General features: G+C 40.8%; 1 long non-coding RNA gene across 6 annotated transcripts; it reads right to left on the reverse strand.

The window, feature by feature from the left end:
• Positions 1-5,073: 5,073 nt before the first annotated feature.
• Positions 5,074-21,472, reverse strand: LOC133056740 (uncharacterized). Of its 6 annotated transcripts, none has more exons than XR_009692898.1 (5): positions 21,331-21,472; positions 20,172-20,269; positions 19,093-19,261; positions 18,132-18,307; positions 5,074-9,790 (listed from the first exon to the last, which is right to left on the reverse strand). It is a non-coding gene; the product is annotated as an uncharacterized LOC133056740 (long non-coding RNA). The 6 variants fall into 6 exon arrangements; XR_009692894.1 differs by having other exon boundaries at positions 19,230-19,372; XR_009692893.1 differs by having other exon boundaries at positions 19,093-19,372.
• Positions 21,473-21,739: the final 267 nt, after the last annotated feature.

Here is a 21,739-nt window from a genome sequence, read left to right on the forward strand (position 1 = left end):
TAAGAGCATCAAGAAGGGGGAATGAAGGAGGAACCAGACAGAACAGGCTCCATCTGGAAAGCAGGACTCCATCTTGGGCTGGATTGTGCACTTTGAGCTCTATGCCCAGTATCTATGGAAACGACATACCAGCTGGAAAACCAGTTGGATGGAAGAGCCCCAGGGCTCCTACCTAGACTCTCTGTTGCCTAAAAGAATACCCTAATTATCTGTGTAACCGAATAGAATCATACATTCTATTATGCTTATTGGGGTATGACCACAGGCCTATTGATAATTGTCCACTGTTAACTACCTAGGCTTAAGGCATATGAATCATGGGTTAATTTTGACTGTATCTTTCTTTTCCTTTGTTCAGACTAGTTTCAGGGAATTTGGGGAGGTGGGTTTGGGCATGTACACTTAGGGTTTATAGGGTTTTCAGAAAAACTGGTCAGGGTACTTGGCTAAGAGGAGACTCTCTCTGCCTTGGTCCCGCCAGTGTAATAAATTGCAATCCACTATCTGTGTTGTCCTTCTGAGGGAATTTGTTTCCCAGAACGCGTGGCTAAAGAGCCTTCTGAGGAAATTTAAAGAGGAGAGTGAAAAAGTTGGCTTAAAGCTGAACATTCGGAAAACTCAGATCATGGCATCCGGTCCCATCACTTCATGACAAATAGATGGGGAAACAGTGGCTGACTTTATTTTTCTGGGCTTCAAAATCACTGCAGATGGTGATTGCAGCCACGAAATTAAAAGACGCTCACTCCTTGGAAGGAAAGTTGTGACCAACCTAGACAACATATTAAAAAGCAGAGACATTACTTTGCCAACAAAGGTCCATCTAGTCAAGGCTATGGTTCTCCCAGTGATCATGTATGGATGTGGGAAGAAGGCAATGGCACCCCACTCCAGTACTCTTGCCTGGGAAATCCCATGGGCAGAGGAGCCTGGTGGGCTGCAGTCCATGGGGTCGCTAAGAGTCGGACATGACTGAGCGACTTCACTTTCACTTTTCACCTTCATGCATTGGAGAAGGAAATGGCAACCCACTCCTGTTTTCTTGCCTGGAGAATCCCAGGGATGGGGGAGCCTGGTGGGCTGCCATCTGTGGGGTCGTACAGAGTTGGATACGACTGAAGCGACTTAGCAGCAGCAGCAGCAGCATGTATGGATGTGAGAGTTGGACTATAAAGAAAGCTGAGCACTGAAGAATTGATGCTTTTGAACTGTGGTGTTGGAGAAGACTCTCGAGAGTCCCTTGGACTGCAAGGACATCCAACCAGTCCATCCTAAAGGAGATCAGTCCTGGGTGTTCATTGGAAGGACTGATGGTGAAGCTGAAACTCCAATACTTTGGCCACCTGATGCAAAGAGCTGACTCATTTGAAAAGACCCTGATGCTGGGAAAGATTGAGGGCAGGAGGAGAAGGGGATGACAGAGGATAAGATGGTTGGATGGCATCACCGACTCAATGGACATGGGTTTGGGTGGACTCCGGTAGTTGGTGATGGACAGGGAGGCCTGGCGTTTTGCGGTTCATGGGATGGCAAACAGTTGGACACAACTGAGCGACTGACCTGAACTGAATGAACATTGGGGTGCATGTATCTTTTTAGATTAGTATTTTCTCCAGATATATGTCCAGGAGTGGGGTTGTTGGATCATATGGTAACTGTGTTGTGCTGTGCTTAGTCGCTTAGTCATGTCCAACTCTTTGCGACCCCATGGACTGTAGCTCACCAGGCTCCTCTGTCCATGGGGATTCTCCAGACAAGAATACTGGTGTGGGTTGCCATGCCCTCCAGGGGATCTTCCCAACCGTAGGATTAAACCCAGGTCTGCCACACTGCAGGCAGATTCTTTAACATCTGAGCCACCAGGGAAGGCTACGGTAACTCTACTTTTAGTTTTATAATGAGCTTCCATTGGAGAAGGAAATGGCAACCCACTCCAGTATTCTTGTCTGGGAAATCCAATGGACAGAGGAGCTTGGCGGGCTACAGTCCATGGGGTTGCAAAACAGTGGGACACAACTTAGCAACTAAGCAACAACAATGAACCTCCATACTGTTCTCCATAGTGTCTGTACCAATTTACATTCCCACTAGTACTATAGGAGGGTTCCCTGGAAAAATAATATTTTAAGAAAAGACGGTTCAACTCTACTGAGCATTGCTGAGGAAAGACCATTGGTGAGATGAGCAGAACTACCAAGGAGCACTGAAGTTGGCAGCCAGAATAAGGGTTGTAAAGCCAGTACAGGTAAGGTCAAAGTGACATCTAGCATGCTCAGTTCTTTCAAGAAGTCAGGCTGTAAAAAGGAAGAGAAAGATAGGCCTGTGACTACACAGAGGGACATGGGGCTAAAGAATAGCTTAAGTATTTGCATACTTAAATATTGATAAGAATGAGCTGGTAAAGATGAAGATGTTGAAACTACAAGTTAAATAATGGAGGGATAAAATTCAGGTGGAGGATATGACATTTCAAATGTTTCATCTGGTGACAGGGGAGGAAAGAAAGGAAAGGATGGACATAGATGCAGGAAGATTTGTAAACTGGGTTGAAGTTGATGGAAATCCCATATGATGGTTTCTCTTTTTATGTGTATAATACAGGGGTTAAGTTCACATGCTGATAATAAAGAGGCAGAGGAGGAAGGGCTTGAAGATTTAAGGGTAATGAATTAAGTTTAGAATAGCTCTCATGGGAAATAGGGAAGCAAATTGAGTGGGAAAACGTGGCAAGATTGCTGAGTACTGTGGAGAGCCAAGTGGAATGTGTGAGCATGAATTTACAGTTGTACCATTTGAGTTTAGATTCAGGGGAGAAGAATCATGGGGCTTATCTAGAGTTGGAGTCTTTCCAGGTAAATGCAGCCAATAAGCAAAGGGTCAAGGGATCAGGATATTAACATGATAGTAATCGAAATATGGAAGCAAGGAATCTAATCTAAGCAGGACGGCGCGGGGTGTGAAAAGAGCTGGAGACTGGTATATCAGGACAAAGAAAAGAGGTCAATGGCCTGGAGATCAAATGAGGTGGAAGAACAGTCACAGCCCAGAAAGGAGGAGGTGACAGACATTGGGGTGATCCCCAAGACGCCCACCTCTTGGTGTGCGTATCTTCTAAGTGATTCTCTTCCCTTGAGTGTAGGCAGGACCTGTGGCTGGCTCCCAAATAGTAGAGTACAGCAAAGGTGATGGGACGTACCTGATTGCATGTACATGATTACAATACACAAGACTGTAACGGTCCTTTGGGGGAGGACAGTCTCTCTCCCTTGCTGGCTTTGAAGAAATGGCTGCCATGTTGTGAGCTGACCTATGTCAAGGTCCATGTAATAAACAACCGAAGAGGACCTCTGGCCAGTAGTCAACAAGAAACTGAAGCTTTCGCTCCATGTGCCTGTAAGAAACTTAAAGTTGCCAGCAACTATATGTGCCACAAAGTGGCTCCTTCCCCAGTTTTGCCTTAGTTGGGACTGGAGCCCTGGTCAACACACCTTGATAGTGGTGCTGAGAGACTCTGAAGCTGAGCCTGTATTCCTAACTCATAGAAGCCATAAAACTCATGAATGTGTTTTAAGCTGCCCAGTTTGTGATGATACTGTTACAAAGCATGTATAATTAATAGAGAAGATGTGGTCAGAAAACCAGAAGTGATGACAAGCACAGGGAGTTATTTTAGGAGGAGGTGACAAGGGTGACCTGAAGAAAGGGGTCAGTGGAAATAAGAACAATTTAGAAAAATGGGTTGTGTTTTCTCTTCCACAAGGACACACATGTTGAACTTCAGACTTTAAAGAAACATGATAATAGCAGATACTGGGAACTCTGTCGCTGTTGTTTAGTCACTAAGTCATGTCCAACTCTTTTGCAACCCCATGGACTGTAGCCCACCAGATTCCATGGGATTTTCCAGGCAAGAATACTGGAGTGGGTTGCCATTTCCTTCTCCAGGGGATCTTCCCAACCCTTCCAGACTTGGGATCGAACCTGAGTCTCCTGCATTGGCAGGAGAGTTCTTTACCACTGAGCCACCAGGAAAGCCCATTGAGAACTCTTAGCAGTGTATATACAGAAAGATTCAGTCTCAGAAGATGAGCATAGCACTCAGACATCCGTGTTTAAGACATGACAATCATCACAGCCCAGCTCTTCTGGAATCATCACGGTGAACTCAGTGAGCGTCATCTTTGGGTACATCTGTGTTTGGACCACAGCTCTGTGGCTGACCTTCTTTCTACAAGGCCATGAGAAATTTTCTTCACCTCACTGAGTTTTTGGTTTTCACATGTAAAATGTATTCATTGTAGAGTTGCTAGGATGATGAAATGAGATGATAGATGCAAAACACTGCTCGTTGCCCCTAGCATAAAGGGCGGGCTCGAATATAGCTCTTTCCTGTGTTTCACAGAAGAAACTTCCATTTCCCAAAAATAATTGATCAAATGGGATTCAAAGACTGGAGGGAAATGTCACATAGGCAATCAAAGAGAGGAAGTTCTTAGAAGAATTTATACAAAAAAATAAAAATAGCCATTCATCTATATAATAAAAGAGCACCAAAGGAACTGAGAAATCCACTATGTTCCAGCAGAGATGAAGAAAGAGGAAAATCCTAGTTTTAAAAGAAATGAGATAAGGCTGAATTACAAACTTTTAGGACGTAACACTGAATTTCAGAAATATGATCTCATCCCTCCCCCCTCCCTCCCCGAGGAGACACTAAATCAATGTCCATGCCTCACAAGATCAGTACATTTTTGAAAGTTTCTTTTCCTATCTGTGAGTGAAGACTTTATTTTAGGACTATCATCCGGTGTCGTGCTGGCCTTTGGGTTGGTCTCACACGCTGAGCCTCTCACTTTTTCTGGAGGAAAATAAGACATTCTTTCTCAGGTGCTTGCTTATTAATCATGTTAAGTCATTCTTTAAAAGCAATAAACAATGCACATGTGGTAATTAGGACAGAATTATTTTTCAAGGGAAAATAAAGTCTGGCTTAATATGTTTTGGATTCATGTTTCCAACAATATAACCACAATTCTCTGCCCCTTTACCAAAAAGAAAAAAAAATCATCTGTTTTAAAGGATATGGAATCCTGACACTGGAGTTCATTTACACTGGTAACTACCCAGATCTATTTCAAGAACTAGTTGATATTTGAGAGTATATTTTCAGATATTTTAAATAGAAAAATCATATTTTATTTAAGGTAAACAAACCAAAACATCAAAACTCTTTTGGAAACTAAAGTCTTATGAAATACAAATAGATTTTAAAATTAGAAATCTTTGTCTTATATCCAACATTCTAAATTTATACATGTAAAAATATCTGTAATGTCTATAAATGCCCAGGTGTTTACAACTATTAATAAATGAAAATGTTTGCAGAATTTCATGCCCTTGAGCAGGGCATAAAATTTAGATATATTTCTAATAAAGAACTGAAGAATTTCCTTACAAGTAAGCCACCCATTTTGAAAATAAAAGGATACATGCAATTCATGGAATTTTGAATAACACAGAATTTGTGGTCTCAAACCACACCACACAATAACTTTTTAACTATTTCAGATTCTATCAAATCAGACATGTTGTTGCCTTAGATGTAATGATTTCTTTGGCCCTAAATTGTAAACGCGGTTTTCGTTTGAGTCTGTCAGAACATTCTTTCACAAATATCAGTCCCCTTCCAGACCATAAGACTACTGAAAATTCACATTTTAAACTACATGATAAAGTTTTGTAATGTAGTATTTCCTCCAGGACAATTATTTATAAGATAAAGTTTCAAATGTTTATTTAAAAATGTTTAAATAATCATACATTTAGGTTTGATCTAACTAAACTCATATTGTTCTCATCTCTCACATTTTCAAAGAAATGTTTGCCAGATTGTAAAATTGCCAAAATTGTAAACAATTCAGTATCTTTGAAGATTAATTCTGCATCTTGATTAAGGTAGCCTGTTTTGAATAAATAAGTCCTTGTATTTGTACATTACTCAAATTAAGAACATTCAGAAATAGAGCATGGTTTCATTCAATCATTAGTAAACATCCATTTGCATATGTTGTTTTGGTGGCTTGGTTGCCAAACATTCTGCTAAATGATAAATAGGTACTCACTGAGGAATTAAACTTTCCTACAGGGTGGTCTTGATTTGAGGCAAAGCCAGAAAATTAATTCTTAGTTTCCAAAACACCTAACGCATACAAAAGTAATTAATTCTATAGCTGTGTGGGCTTTCAATTCTGTGAATTTATAATGTCTTCCATATTTTATTAATTGTTTACATAGTTAAGGTATTATTATGCTTTCTCACATCATTTATATAGAGTTGAGATACAAATGAGTTAATTTATTTGATGTAATCATTAATTACTGAATCATCTCAGTTGTGATCGCTCTGTTTATGAGGTAATTTCATGATGCAGACTGTTTTCCATTATTTTATAATTAAGCACCATTTCTGCACACCCTTTGGTCCCATTAGCTCACCCTTCCATTCCATTGAAAGAAATTATATCAGCAAATTACACCACGGCAGCTGATTCAGGTACTAGAAGAAATTGACATTTACTAATGAAAAAAAACCTAGCATGAACTATAAAAATAACAGTTTAAGTCACCACCATTAAACAAGGCTATTTTTTAAGAATAAATTTGAATTGATGAGATTCAATTTCATTGGACAGAACTCCCAGCATCATGAGAAATGAACACGAGTGATTCCTGCGGCAGGCACCCTGGGAATGTCCACCTCAGTTCAGCCCTCTCACTGACACAGACTCCAGTCATTATGCAGATTGCAAATCAGTGTCGGGGATCCTCAATGTGCTCGATGTAAGAGACAGGGCTAGTCATAGCCCCTGCAACTGTGGCCGGCACAGTGAATGTTGGAGATAGAATCCATCTGATCCAGACATGATTCCATCACTCCATTTATGATTCAGATATGATTAAGGACCAGTTGCAGATATTTAGTAAAGACCAACTATCTGTATGGAAACTCATGTAAATGCCACCAGCTAAATTGATGCTGCTGCATTTAGGAAATTTCTCTCTAGCAATAAAATTTGATTCAGTTGAATTGAATAAGTAAATATAAAAATGTAAAGTATAATGAATATGGTATAATTTAGTCTTTAAAAGTTATTTTATAATGAATTACATTTAGCTAAATAATCATAATGAATTATGAATAAATCAAACATAAATGGAATAGAATTCCAAGTAATTATAATCATAAGGGGAACTGAAACCCCAAAAGGTTGACTGAAAAGAGGAAATCAAACAGGAAGTATGGGTGGAAGGGCTTTGTGTTCTTATTAGCCTTTCCATATTGCTTTATTTAAAAAGTTGTATAGATATTTCTTTTCTTTAAAAAGCAAAATGTTTCACTTAAGATGTCAGTAAATTTATTATGATGAGTATGCTTATTAAGATGTTACAATATATATTCTTGGTAGATTTTTATTAAACATGAACCTAAATAAAACATATAGATGAAAATAAAAAATTATAAAATTATAATTCAATTTCATATGAGTTAATGAATTAAATCATAGCTATTTACATATACATAATAATTTGAAGAAAAATATTATGGGAAGGAAGCTTGAAATGGCAACACAACCAAGGCAAACAATATACTTGTTTGGCAAATTTATAAACAATACATTTTAAAATGTAACTTTTTTCACCATACCAAAAAAAAAGGCCACAAAAAGGTAACAATGTGAGGAGATGAATGTGTTAACTTCATTGTAGCAATTACTTCACAGTGCATATATATTAATATATACATGAAACTATCACGTCACACCTTAATATCTACAGAATTTTTGTTAATTTCTACTTCAATAAAGCTAGGGGAAAAAATGTAACTTTGCTGTCTTCCAAAAGTCACTGCCCCCTTATCCTGTATTCCTTCCCTGGGTTTCTTGCCCTAAAGTCAATACTCCTGGGGATGGCCTTGAGATACCACATTGCCATTGTTGATGTGGTCAAAGACACGGGGATTTTTCTTTATTTATAAATAGTCTGCCAGTTTTATTGAGATATAATTGACAGACAGCACTGTGTAAGTTTAAGGTATACAGTGTAATGATTTGATTTACATATATTGTGAAATGTTAAGATGTTCTGTTTCTTAAAAGCTTAGGTGTTATTGCTATGAAAATAATCCTGCCATCTGCCTCTGTATCAGCAGCTCATCCCTCATTTCCCATAAGTATTAAACCAACATCTTATAACTTTGTCTATCTCAAGATGAATTCTATTTTAGAAAGGTTCAAGCACTTATAAAGTGAAAGTGAAAGTCACTCAGTCATGTCTGACTCTTTGCAACCCTATGGACTACACAGTCCATGGAATACTAGGCCAGAATACTGGAGTGGGTAGCCTTTCCCTTCTCCAGCCGATCTTCCCAACTCAAGGACCGAACCCAAGTCTCCTGCATTGCAAGTGGATTCTTCACCAGCTGAGCCAAAAGGGAAGCCCAAGAGTACTGGAGTGGGTAGCCTATCACTTCTCCAGCAGATCTTCCCAACCCAGGAATTGAACCAGGGTCTCCTCCTTTGCAGGTGAATTCTTTACCAACTGAGCCAAAATAGAAAGTAAGTGACAGTTAGGTAAAGCAGGGACCAGATGATAAATGTTCTTGTATATCTTTGCTCTAAAATTTGGATTGTATTCTGAATTCACTAAGAATCCACTAAAGAATTTTAAGCAGGGAAATCATATAAAATGATTTGGGGTACACAAAAATCTATTTAGTGGTAGTGCATATAGAAGGGTCAAGTTAAGGGAAAAAAATTAAAGGCGTGGAAACCTTAAGAAGTTGCTGCAGTAAAGCTGGTAAGAAATGTAAGTCCCTAATACTGGACCTAGGCAATGACTGTCAATAACTCACTGACTGTCAAAACCACTACATGAGAGGTTATAGGGGTTTGTTAATGGATAATTTGTATTATAACACACTAAGCCACTGAAAAATCTTATCGTTACAAAAAGAGAAACAACCACATATTGTATGTCCCCCAATATGGCAACTTAAGAGCCATCTGTGGATCATTCTTACAAAGATTCTAATGAAGCTTCTAGATCTAAATGTGAGTTTAGGGAAGTTCTGTTTATCAAGGCAGGAGGTACAGGTGGGTGGAAGAGATACAGAAGTGAAGAAGGCAAGTTTAGTTTGGAGTATACTGAGATAAAGGTGAATATTCACATGCAAATGTTCAATAGGTATAGTAAGCAGAGAAGAGGCTCAAGGATATAATCTAGAGTATAAAACCATGTAAAGAGACAGAAAGAGAAAGTGAAGACTCAGGAGTAATATCCAGATAAATAAGGGAAAAAGCAGTTGAGGCTGGAATACCTGAAACAAGAAAAGACAGGGAAAGGGTGTCAGGAAAAGGGATTGGTCAGTAGTGTGAATAAAGAATTAAATGTGGACTTCTCTGGTGGTCCAGTGGTTAAGAATTCACCTGCCAATGCAGGAGATACAGGCTTGATTCCTGGTCTGGGAAGATTCCACATGCTGCAGGGCAATGAAGCCCATGTCTCCAACTACTGAAGCCTGCACGTCCTTGAGCCCATGCTCTGGAATGAGAGAAGCCATGGCAATGAGAGGCCCACACACTGCAACTTGAGAGTTGCCCCCACTCTCTGCAACTAGAGAAAATCCATATGCAGCAACAAAGACCCAGCACAGCCAACAATAAATAAATAAATAACATTTAAAAAAAAAAATCCTGCAACCAATCCTTTGGTTCTCCCAAGACAGGTACCCCTGCAAAAAAAAAAAAAAAAAAAAGAATTAAATATAAGTTTTAGACAAAAAATAATCTTTAGCTTTAATACTAAACAGCAACTGGTGCCAGGTTAAGATTACAAACTGAGCATATGATTTTATCTTCTCTTGTTTCTTGGATCCTATTAAAAGAAGAATATACCAATTTAAAGGGGAAGGGTAAACAGAAAGCAGTGAAAAGAACTGGAGGAAGTTCATCAATGAATGAACTCTTGCAATGCAGTTCTAGGGGGTGGAAAGTGAGAGGAGGAGGGGAGCTCAATAAATGAGCTAGGAAAAGACACAGCCCAGAATAACTATGGAGGGGCCGCAGTCAAGGAGGGAACCATTCTGCCTCTCAGTGGAGGGAGGGTTATAGACTCAGGATGACAGGTGTGATAGGCAGTAGGGTACAACACGGGGCTGAAAACAGGAGCACTTATTAAAAGCCTGCTGCTGATTTCCCCATCCTTATATTCAGAATACACAGTGGCCAGGTGTTAGCCTCTGGGCAAAAAAAAGTAGGAGAAGGGCTTGCTGTGTGTTTTCTAAATAAATTTAGCACACTGTCTAATGTAAACAAAAGAACTAACTGTTGCTGATGGAGTACAAGGAGAAAAACATTCTGAGAGTCAGGGTTCCCCAGAGTAATCGCAGAGGAGGGAAGAAGGCCTGGGTACGGCTCTTGAAACAGAAGGTGGTGGACAGAGTCGAAAGAGCTTGATATAAGAGGAAACATGAATGCAATTCATTAACATCACTACTCACAACGAAGAGCAAAGATGGAAAAAAAACCCTGAAATAAACACCTGCCAGTTACTTTGTGAGGGTATAGATTACATGAAGCAGTAGGTCTAGGGAGGCAGAGCAACATGGTCACTGGCTGACCATAAGAAACTGAAAAGAAATAAAAACAGTCACCAAGTGTAGGTTATATTTTAAAGAAACTGCATTGGTTATCAAAAATCTCACCAAAAAAAAGATAAGACTTCTTCTAGATCATCTAACTAAGATGGAGTAGGAGGGACCATTTAGAACACCCTTCCTGAAACAACTAAACAGTTAATATTATATTACTATAACAATGAGGACCAAAAAAATAGAGAAGAGCTTTCAGGCACTGCATATCAACTTACTAAGCAGGGGACACTGGTCCCTGAGAGAAGGAAAACAAATAATATGAGCCCCATGACAGTTCCAGCTGACTGCCCAGACAGATTTTCCAGACTGCGGTGCAAAGAAGGAGAATCCAAACAGAGCCAGGCAGTAACCTCGAGCTGAGGAAAGACGCACGGAGTCTGGAGCGGCCAGGAGCTGGAGTTCAAAAAGCAGAGTCCTGGGGAGAAGACAGCTGTACAGAGAAACAGCTGTGGAGATCCACAGGGGATACGCCCTCAAGGTTTCATATGTAGTAGCATATGCCTACAGAGAAGTTACCTGAGGAAAAGGAAAGAACCACTTAAAAGGAACTGATACTCAGAACTCAGACAGGTCCAAGAACAGTGCGTGTTCCAAGCAGCCAGAGGGAAAACACAACTCAAGGAAAATCAGGCAGGGTATTTACAGTCGTATTACCTCAGGAGTGGAAGAAATTAGCCTTAGATTAAAGGTGGTTCTGGTTTCACCTAACAAGATTTAACAGGAGGTTTGAAAAGACAAAACTGTTACCAAGTGACTTAAAACCAAACTTCAGAGCAAAGTTCAAGAATTTTTATAAGGATGTAGTACTAAGCATCTAACAAGGTAAAAATCACAAGGTTTGGAAGTTAACAACAAAAAAATTATCAGGCTTACAAAGAAGTAGGCTAATATAAGCCATAGAAGGAGAAAAAACAATGAATAAACACAGTTCCAGAATTTGCATGGATGACAGAATTGTCAGATTAGGACATTAAAAGTTACTATAATTATATTCCTTATGTTCAAGAATATAGGGGAAAGATTAAGTGAGTATAGTGCATATTTGAAAGACTTTTTTAAAGACCCAAATCAAACTTTTCAAGATGAAAAATGGGATGACTGAACTAGAAAATACCCAAGATGAGACAGCAGCAGATTAGATACTGCAGAAATAAAGATTAGTGAACTTGAGGATGTAGAAACCAAAATGAAATATAGAGAAAGTAGAGACTAAAAAAAAAAGAGAGAGAGAGAAATTAAGAGTGTCAGTGGGCCATGGGATGCTTTAAAGATGCCTGATAAGATATATTTTTAGAGTCCCCAGAGGAGAGGAGATACTAAAGACATAATGGCCGGAAATGTTTCACATTTGATGAAATCCAAGAAGCTCAACAAGTCCCAAGTACAAGAAACATGAAGAAAATTACGCAAAGGTGTAACAGAATTAAGAAGATTATATTCACTGATAAGGGGAAAAACCAGAGAATTAAAACAGATTATAAACAAAAAACAAAATAAGGATGATAACAAGTTCTCTTTGGAAAAATATAGTTAAGGCAATAGAGCAACATCTTTAAAGTACTTAGGGGAAAAAAAAACAGCCCTGTCAACTTAAAGTTCTATACCCAGCACAAATGTCTCTCAAAAAACCAAAGGCAAAATACTTTGTCAGACCAAAGCTGAGTCACCACGTTCAGACTCTAACTATAAGAACTGTCAACACATGTTCTTCAGTCAAAATGAAAATCATAGCACAGAGAAATATGTATCTGTACTAAGGAATGAAGAATATCAGAAATTATAATTATGTGGATAAATATGAAAGACTTTTATCCCAATTTTTAAATCTGACAAAAAAAAAATCTGTCTAAACAGCAATGCACACCAAGGTTTATAACATATGTGGAGAATATGTACAAAGTCTAGGAGAGGAAAATATAAGTATACTGCTAAGGCTTTTATAGTATCCATGACATGGTATCATATTAACTGAAGATACACTATGATAAGCTAGAACTACTCCAAACTCTAAAGTAACCATCGAAAAAAGTAAAAGGTATAGCCAATAAGCCAAAGACAGAGAAAAATGGAATAAATCAAAATATCCAATCCAAAAGAATTTTAAAAGAACCAAAAAATAGAAGAGACAAATAAGCAAACTGGTGACAAATCTTAAACCCAACTGGATCAGTAATCACATCCAATGAAAAGGGTCTAAACACCTCAATGAAAAATCAAAGGTTATCACAGTGACAGAAACAAACAAAACTCAACTATACACTTCCTACAATAGATGCATTTTAAATATAAAGACAGAAATAAACCAAAAGTAAAAGGATGGGAGGAAAGTCTGTTAACACTAATCAAAAGAAAGAGTGGCTATATTAATAACAAAGTAAATTTTGTAGCAAAGATTATCACCAAGGATAAAAGAAGATACTTCATAATGACAAAAGGAAAAATTCATGAGGAATACATAACTGTCCTACATGCGTATATGCTCAGTTAACGAAGTTTCAAAATGCGTGAAACAAAGACTGATAGAACTCCAAGAAGAAATAGAAAAATACATAATATATTCAGAGCTATCTCAGTAACTGATAGAACAAGCAGCTGAAAAATCAACCAAAAACAGAAAACTGAACACTAACAAAACAACTTAACATTTATAGAACACTCTGCCCAACAACAGCAAAGTATTTATTTTTTTCCATTGTACACAGAATGTATATCAAGTTAGGTCATTTTCCCATCCATAAAAAAGTCTCAAAAAGTTGTTAAAAGAATCCATTCATACAGATTATGCTCTCTGACTATAATGGAACTGAATTCGAATCAATAACATAAAGGCTTAAAAAAAAAAAACCCCAACTATTTGGACACTTCTAAATAAACTATACTGTCCAGAAGAACTCAACAGGAAAATCAGAAAGTACTTTGAACTGAATGAAATTGAAAGCACATTTCAAATCTGTGGGATGTGGCTAAAATCAGTACTATGGCAAAATGTATATTGCTAATCACATACATTAGAAAAAGATGAAGGTCCCAAATTAATGACCTCAGGCTCCATCATAAGCAACTAGATAAATCAGAGCAAATTAAACCCAAAGCAAGCTGAAGAGACTAAACAATAAAGATCAGAAGGGAAACCAACTAAATTAAAAAAAAAAAAAAAAACAGAAAAACAATTGAGAAATTTAATGAAAGCAAGAACTAGTTCTTTGATAAAATTGATAAACCTCCAGCCACACTGATCAGGAAAAAAGACAGATGACACAAATTGTCAATATTAGGAATGAGAGAAGTGACATTACTACAGGTTCTATAGAATGAAAAAATAACAAGGCAATATTATGGACAACTGTATGTCAACAGATGAAATGGACAAATTCCTTGAAAAACGTGGGCTACTAGAGTTCACAGCTGCCCCTTCTCCAGAGCATTGTTATGGCAGAATGGCACCTATGTACCTGAGGGCTTATGTCCCAATAGAAGGCAACCAGCAAATAATAACCAACACAAGGGTTAAAAAAAATCATCCCACCTCACCCTTGCCTCAGGTAGAAACCAGTTCTGTAGTGCAATTCATGCTTCAGTAGGATTAGAATGAAGCTAGGTTCCAGTTTATATCTTCAGCTTCATCCTGACCTAGCCGTGTTCCCCTGCCTTATCCAGCTTCCCTCACTATCCTTTCCTGACAGTTCTCCTTCAGTAAATCACTTGCCATGGATCCACATCTTGAGCCCTGTTTATTGGCAACCTGACCTGAGACAGGGCATGGGAGGGAGGCTGGAAGGCAAAATGACAAGAGCGGAGACTTGCTCCTTCCTCCTTCCTTGGCGTTCCTGTCTGAATCACCCCGGTGATGACCCCTTATCTTGGGTTAAGCAGTATATTGTGCACCCCCCCAAAGATGTTAAAGACCTAACCCCCAGTACCTCTGAAGTTGGCTTTAATTGAAAAGAAGGTGTTGGCAGATGCATGAGTTAAGATGAAGTAGACTTTAATCCAACATGACTGGTGTCCTTATAAAAGGGGGAAATATAGACTCAGAGACAGACATGCTTGGAGGGAATACGATGTGAAGACACAAGAAGAACGCCACCTACAAACCAAGTAAAGGTACACCTGAGCCTGCCAGAACCAGGAGAGAGCCCCAGAACAGAAGGAACAAACTCTGCCCTCCCTCTGATTTCATTTTGTGAGCAAATACATTTCTGTTGCTCTAAGCCACATAGATTGTGGTACTTTGCTATGGCAGCCTAGAAAATGAATGTGCCCTGTCAGTGGCAGTTCCAGCCTTGCTTTTTCCAAGAATGCCCACAATCAACTTCACGTCCCCATCCTGGAGGTTCCCACCCCAGGGTTCCTTTGTCTGCTTCCAGGTTTTGGTAATTCCAACTTCTCTTGTTCCCCAATCCCTAGGGATGGGAGGGGCTTCCTGCAATCACTATTTTACTTAAATAATCTTTCTTTTTTCAGTTTCCGAACACTCACTTAACTACTTCCTTGTATTTAATTTGCTCTGTAATAGGAAACAGCTATTATTTATTTAATAATTAACATATAGAGTTTATTTCCAAGTGATAACCGTTTCATTCGGAGGAAAAGCCAAAGTCGATAACACAGTTTGTAAAATCCTACACAATGCAGGGCTCTGGGCTGCCCCATATTGCCTGCCCTCATTTCTTCTCATTTCCTCTGTCACCCACTCTGCTCCACCTGCACTGCTCTCTCTGCTAATCCTTAAACATACCAAGCATGCTTGCTTTATGGCCTTTGACTTGCTGTTCCCTGTACGTACAGACATCCGCATGCATGTAGCCCACTCTGCTCTAATATCTATTCCCCAGTCTCTGCCTGTACCTCAGGAGACACCTTTCCTGACAACATACCCGCGGTATCCCTAGGGGAATGGTTCTAGAACCTTCGCTATCAGAATCCACATGCTGAAGTCCCTTATACAAAATGGCATCATATTTGCATATAATGCACACACATCCTCCCATATATATGTTATACTTATTATACTTACTATACTTATTATACTTATACAATGTAAACGCTATGTAGTCATATAAATAGTCATCAGTGCAAGGCTAATTCAAGTTTTGCTTTTTGGAACTTCATGGAATCTTTTCTAGTATTTTCAATGGCAGTTAATTGAACCCCCAGATGCAGAACTTGTAGATATAGAGGACTGACTGTAAACAGTAAGTCCCCTACATACGAACCTTCAAGCTGTGAAGTTTCAAAGATGTGAAGGTGCATTCCATCAGCATCAGGTGTGAGTGAAACGGCAGCTTGCCCTTGGTCACCTGCTGCTGAAGACCCTTCAGCTCTACCATCTCCCACCCCCCTCCCTCCTCCAGGAACTCTTCTTGCCTGTTCACTCGATGCCAGCCCCTGTGTGACAGCCACTGGATTGTACTACTGTACTTTCCAAGGTACTGTAAGATCAAAATGTTTTCTTAAGATCAAAGACCAAAACGGTCTCTTATCTTTTGTGTTTGTTTTTATGTATTATTTGTGTGAAAAGTATTACACATCTATTACAGTACAGTACTACATAGCCAATTGTGTTAGTTGGGTACCTAGGCTCACTTTGTTGGACTTAAATTGGAATTACAAATGCACTCTTGGAAGGGAAATCGTTCGTATGTAGAGTCTTACTAAATAAAATTATTATTTTTCTCAGCCCCTGTACTCTTTTCCCATGACCCCCTTCCTCTACAGCACTCAGCATTTTCTAGCATGTTCTGTAACTACTTGTTATCTGCCTCCCGCAATGGAGCAGAGCACCATGAAAGGAGCTTTGCTCACTGTTTTGTCCCCAGTGTCCAGGGCAGGATCTGGCATGTGGCAGGTGCCAACTTTTGAAAACAACTGAATGACTAGAGCAAAACCCTACCAACAGCCCTATCGATGATTGTCATCAGTGAACTTGAACTACAATTGGTCTTTAATGTTTAAAGGACTTGTATTTGTTCACCATCCTTCCTCAGGGGACTCACATTTTAGTGACAATGTCTCCTGAAATTCCTTGGCAAGGGTGCACTTTAAGTTGTGTCTTCCCTCCTGTTTTAACAATTCAAAATTTTTATAATGCAAATATTTTCTCTATTGAAAACCTTTAAAAAGCATTGGGTCAAACAAGATTGGACCATCAGCAGCATTTATCAGAAGTCAGCACCCAATGTACTGTAAGCCTGTATAAGACTGTGCTGGAGTGATCAAGAAGGAAATGCAATTTCTGCCCTCATGGAGTTTACAGTCACATGGATATTCAGTTCCCACGTATGAAAAAAACCTCGGAGAAGTAACAGTGCACAAAAGAAAACAAAGAAAATAAGTGCTGATTAGAGGAGAAGCAATGGCTGAAGTGCCGTTAGAACTAAAATTCCTAGAAAGAAAGTGAAGTCACTCACTCTTTTCGAGTCCATGGGCTGTAACCTACCAGGTTCCTCCATCCATGGGATTTTCCAGGCATGAATACTGGAGAGGGTTGCCATTTCCTTCTCCAGGGGATCTTTCCAACCCAGGGATTGAACCCGGGTCTCCCACATTGTAGGCAGAACACTCTACCCTCTGAGCCACCAGGGAAGTTGAGTGAAAAGCCAGAATTTAAAGAAGTTCAACAAGGATAAGGTATTTGTAAAAGGAAATGACAAATGCATGAATGAAACTTCACTAGTTTCCTGGAGTCTATAAACTATGCTGAGTTTGGCCTGTAGCCTCTCCTATCTTAGCTGTCTACTTTATTTTGCTATTTATTCTGCCTTCCCTTAAATGTATCATATTCTATTCTGAATTCAAAGGTTTTTTTTTTTCATTGAAATACAGTTGATTTACAATGTTTGTTGCGCTAGTTTCAGGAAAGTGACACAGCAAAGTGATTTAGTTATACATAAATATATATGTGTATATATATTTTCATTTTCTTTTCTAATAGAGGTTATTACAAGATATTGACTATAGCTCAGGGGTGGGGTGCTTCCCAGGTGGCACTAGTGGTTAAGAGTCTGCCTGCAATGAGGAGACATAAGTGACACAGGTTCGATTCCTGGGTTGGGAATTTCCCCTGGAGGAGGGCATGGCAACCCATTCCAGTATTCGTGCCGGGAGAATCCAATGGACAGAGGAACCTGGCGGGCTACAGTCCACAGGGTCACAAAGGGTCAGACAGGACTGAAGCACCTTAGCATGCACGTACCTTGTACTACACAGTAGGTCTTTGTTGTCTATTTCACATATAGAAGTGTGTATCTGTTAATCCCAAATTCCTAATTTATCCCTGCCCCCTGGTCCTCTCTGGTAACCATAAATTTGTTTTCTATGTCTGTGAGTCTATTTCTGTTTTATAAAGAAGTTCATTTGTATCATTTTTTAGACTCTACATATAAGTGATATGACATTTGTCTTTCTCTCTCTGACTTACTTCACTTAGTATGATAATCTCTAGATCCATTCAAGCTGCTGCAGATGGCAATGTTTCATTCTTTTTCCTGTACTTTAAATGGCAAGGAGGACTCACTTCACACACTCCTTCCAATTCATCCTCGGGTCCCAGCTGAAATGTCGTTTTCACAGAAAGGCTCCTTCCAGCCACTTAATCTGAAATAAATGTGCCTTGTTATTCTCCATCTTAGCATTTCTTTCATAGCCTTTACTGTAACTATTTAATCACAAGTTCATTTGTGACCTTATCATTTCTCTTCCTTACTAGATTATTGCGGATTCCGAGGTGGTGCAAGTAGAAAGGAACCCATCTGCCAACGCAGGAGATACAAGACATGGGTTCAATCTCTGGATCTAGATTATTAACTACTAGAAGCAGAATGTTTCCATTATTTTTCATTACTGGATACATATTGTGTAGTATAGTGCCTGGCACTTTATATTTGTTAAAATAGAATTAAATAGCACATATTTCTGTGAAGTCCAGAAATCCGTATATAAAACCGATTCAAATACCCCAAATAGTTCTATTTTAAACATTTACCCATTTAAACTGTGCTAACTTCTGATACATAGACAATGGTATCTACTTAACTGTATATACATACATGTATAAATGTATACATAATTTCTATATATGGTAATATTTTGAGCTTCACCTATGAAATTAATTTCAATTGGGGTCAAACATTTCATCTTTTGCAAATCACCTAATTTGTTCATGAAAATCTTGAATCCATCTGAGGTAAGGAATAGAATCTCACATAGGACTGGGGTATGGGATTGGGATGGTCAGACATGCCACTAGACCATACAGGGTGCATAGAAAAAGAAGCCACATCATATGGCCAGGCACCAAAAAACTAGGCTTGGTGAATGGAGCAGGATTTCAGCTCCCAATCCCTGCCTCAGCCGGATGCCCTGTGCTGGGTGCAACCTACATGTAGGTGGCAGTCCTAGAGAGATAGCTCAGTAGTGGTGCAAGCAAATGGTGATCTGGCCACACTGTACAGCTCCATTCCTTGACAGACGGATTGAACTTGTCTGAAGCAGTTTGGTTGGGTAGGGGTCTTCTCACCACTTCTGATGATTCAGCTGAAGGAGATCACCCTGATGAAAAAAAAGTCCATTTCTCAGGTTCAAGTTCACAGATGGTTGGGCAGCCTCCAGGAGGGCTTTCATGGTTTACTTTCAGAAAACAGCTCAATCAATAGCTTGATTCTTTAAAAAAAAAAAAAAAATGCTGTTGATCTGGTTATAGATGAGTTTGCTATTTCCCTCTGCAAAAAATGAATCAGAAGTTAGTTCACTTGTATAACACTGTTTGGTGACTATTTGGAAATTCTATCAGTGGCACTGAAAATAAATGCAACTAACTCATCAGTGACCCAAATTATGGATTGGCGTGACTAACAGCAGATGGGATCAATTCTAGCTCCCATGGATCAAGAAGGAACAACTGTGTCTCATTTCAGCAATCATTTATAAACTATCTTTAACTTAGGGTCTCAGTTTATGATATCCGCATAATTTTCTTAAAACCAAAATTAATTTACCTTTAAATGTCCTTAGTCTTTAAACACAAACCGTAGGTAAGGCCTGTTCCAAAAATTCATCACTTGGGGTGGGAGCTCAAACCACGGAAATAGAATTTTTAAAGGATTTTTTACTTTGGAAAACCAACATAACACTGGTATTTGGGAATAAAACCTTAAATAGTGGAAAGCAACCTAGACTGGGTCTCTGGTTTTTAAACACCTAATTAGACGAGATTGTGCAAATGACTTAATCTCGACAGGATTCCTTTCCAGATTTGTTTATTAAATAAGAGTTTAAAGTCTTAAAGTCTTTATAGCTCTATGATTTATTTTCTATTAAAAAGTCTTCAACGGGGCAGGGAGAATGTCAGATAAAGTAGTCTGTGGGATCACAAGGAGCATTTGGGATCACAAGTATACAGAAGTCTTGTGTATACAACAGCCCCTGGGAGAAATGTTAAGTACGTCATAGGAGCACTTACAGGGAGCTCAGGACTGGATTCCACAGCCCAGCAGATTCTTGTCAGTTATTCTGTCACCTCTTTTGGGAAAAACCTAGTTCCACTAGCAAATCCAGGCCCTGGAAGAGAAAGGGGCAGAAGCCCTATCTAGCCACTGCGACCACTTTAACAATAATTGATCAGTTATCCACACCCATTGTCACGGAACTCTCACATTAGCTTGGCCAAGTCTGTGTTGGAAAAGTGAAGCAAATCCAAACATGGCGAACGTTCCTCCATTGCCAAAATGAGAAAACTGCCTCATCTCCTCTTCAGAACCCCTGTACCAGAAAATGAACTCCCCTTGTTAAACACTCAAGTGGGCAGAAAGCACATTTTGTGATGCAGCTTCGTAGAGATTCCTTCTGATGCCGATTTGGGGGGGATCAAGTTAATGTCACGTCTCCGCGCTCGATAAGGCACAGATCACTTCAGACTTTGTCCAGTTAGGGGGAGGGAAGAGGCTCCTCTATTTAGGTACACTGGGAAAGTAGCTCATCCAACCCCTTGACGCGCGCAAACCTACTACTAATTCTTTCTCCAGGGCGGGAGAAAGATTCCTGCGGGAATCTCCCCAGGATTTTTTCTTTTTCTTTTTTTTTTTTCCATTTAAAACGAACGCTGATCCCAATGCCCGCTTCTCCCCCGCTCCTCCACCTGGGGTATTCCTCGGTTCTCCAGAAAGCGCCAGCGGGGCCCAGCTACGCTCCAGGGCACAGGTGGGGCCAGGGAAAGGGGCGTCCGGGCCCAGCCCGCCCAGGACCCAGGTGGGAGCAGTTCCCCCAGGAGGCCCCGACACCCCACCCCGCGCACAGGCGCTTGTGCCACTTCGGGCGCGAGCAGGACTTAGGAGAGGTGCATCTTCTCGGCACAGTCTTCAAACCATCTGCACATTCTCAGAGGCTTGCAGCATCGGGGCTGTATCCCCGCCTCTCAATGTGACCCCAGGAAGGTCTGTACCGGCGTGAGCTTCACACTGCAAAACGCCAGGGGATGGAGGAGTCGCGCGGGCCGGGGTTGGGGGAAAGGGGCCGAGAAGCTCCCCCACAACTCCAACCCACTCGGCTCACCCTCCCTCCGGGGCCAGGGGCGGGTCGGAGCCGGGGTAGGGGAGGCCCTGGAAGGGTCCCCTCCTTCTCACCTCCCTCCGCCTGCTCTTCCTCACTTTCTCCAGGCGCCTCTGCGCGGGGTCGTGCGGAGGGGCTGCGTGAGGAGCGAGGAGTGGACGGAGAGCCGCCGGGCCGCGCGCCCCGGTCCGGAGCGGGCCGGGCCGGGGGGACCAGAGCCGTGCACGGCCCGCACCCCACTCCACCCCACCCGGCCCGAGCCGGGCGGCGCGGCCCGGCGGCGGCGCGGACGCCCGCGCCCTCGAGGCTGGCTCCGAGGGCTCCGCCGGGCCCTCGCCTCCGCCCGCCGCCGCGGCCCCTCCCCGCCGCACCCTAGAGGCCGCCGGGGCCGGGGGACGCGCTCGCGCCCGGGCCGCCCCCTCCCCTCCCCCAGCCCGGGCGGGGGCGCGCGAGCAGCGGTGACGTCAAGGGGCGCGCGGTGGC

The sequence above is a fragment of the Dama dama genome, chromosome 5 (genome assembly GCF_033118175.1).
Source record: "Dama dama isolate Ldn47 chromosome 5, ASM3311817v1, whole genome shotgun sequence".
NCBI lineage: Eukaryota > Metazoa > Chordata > Mammalia > Artiodactyla > Cervidae > Dama > Dama dama.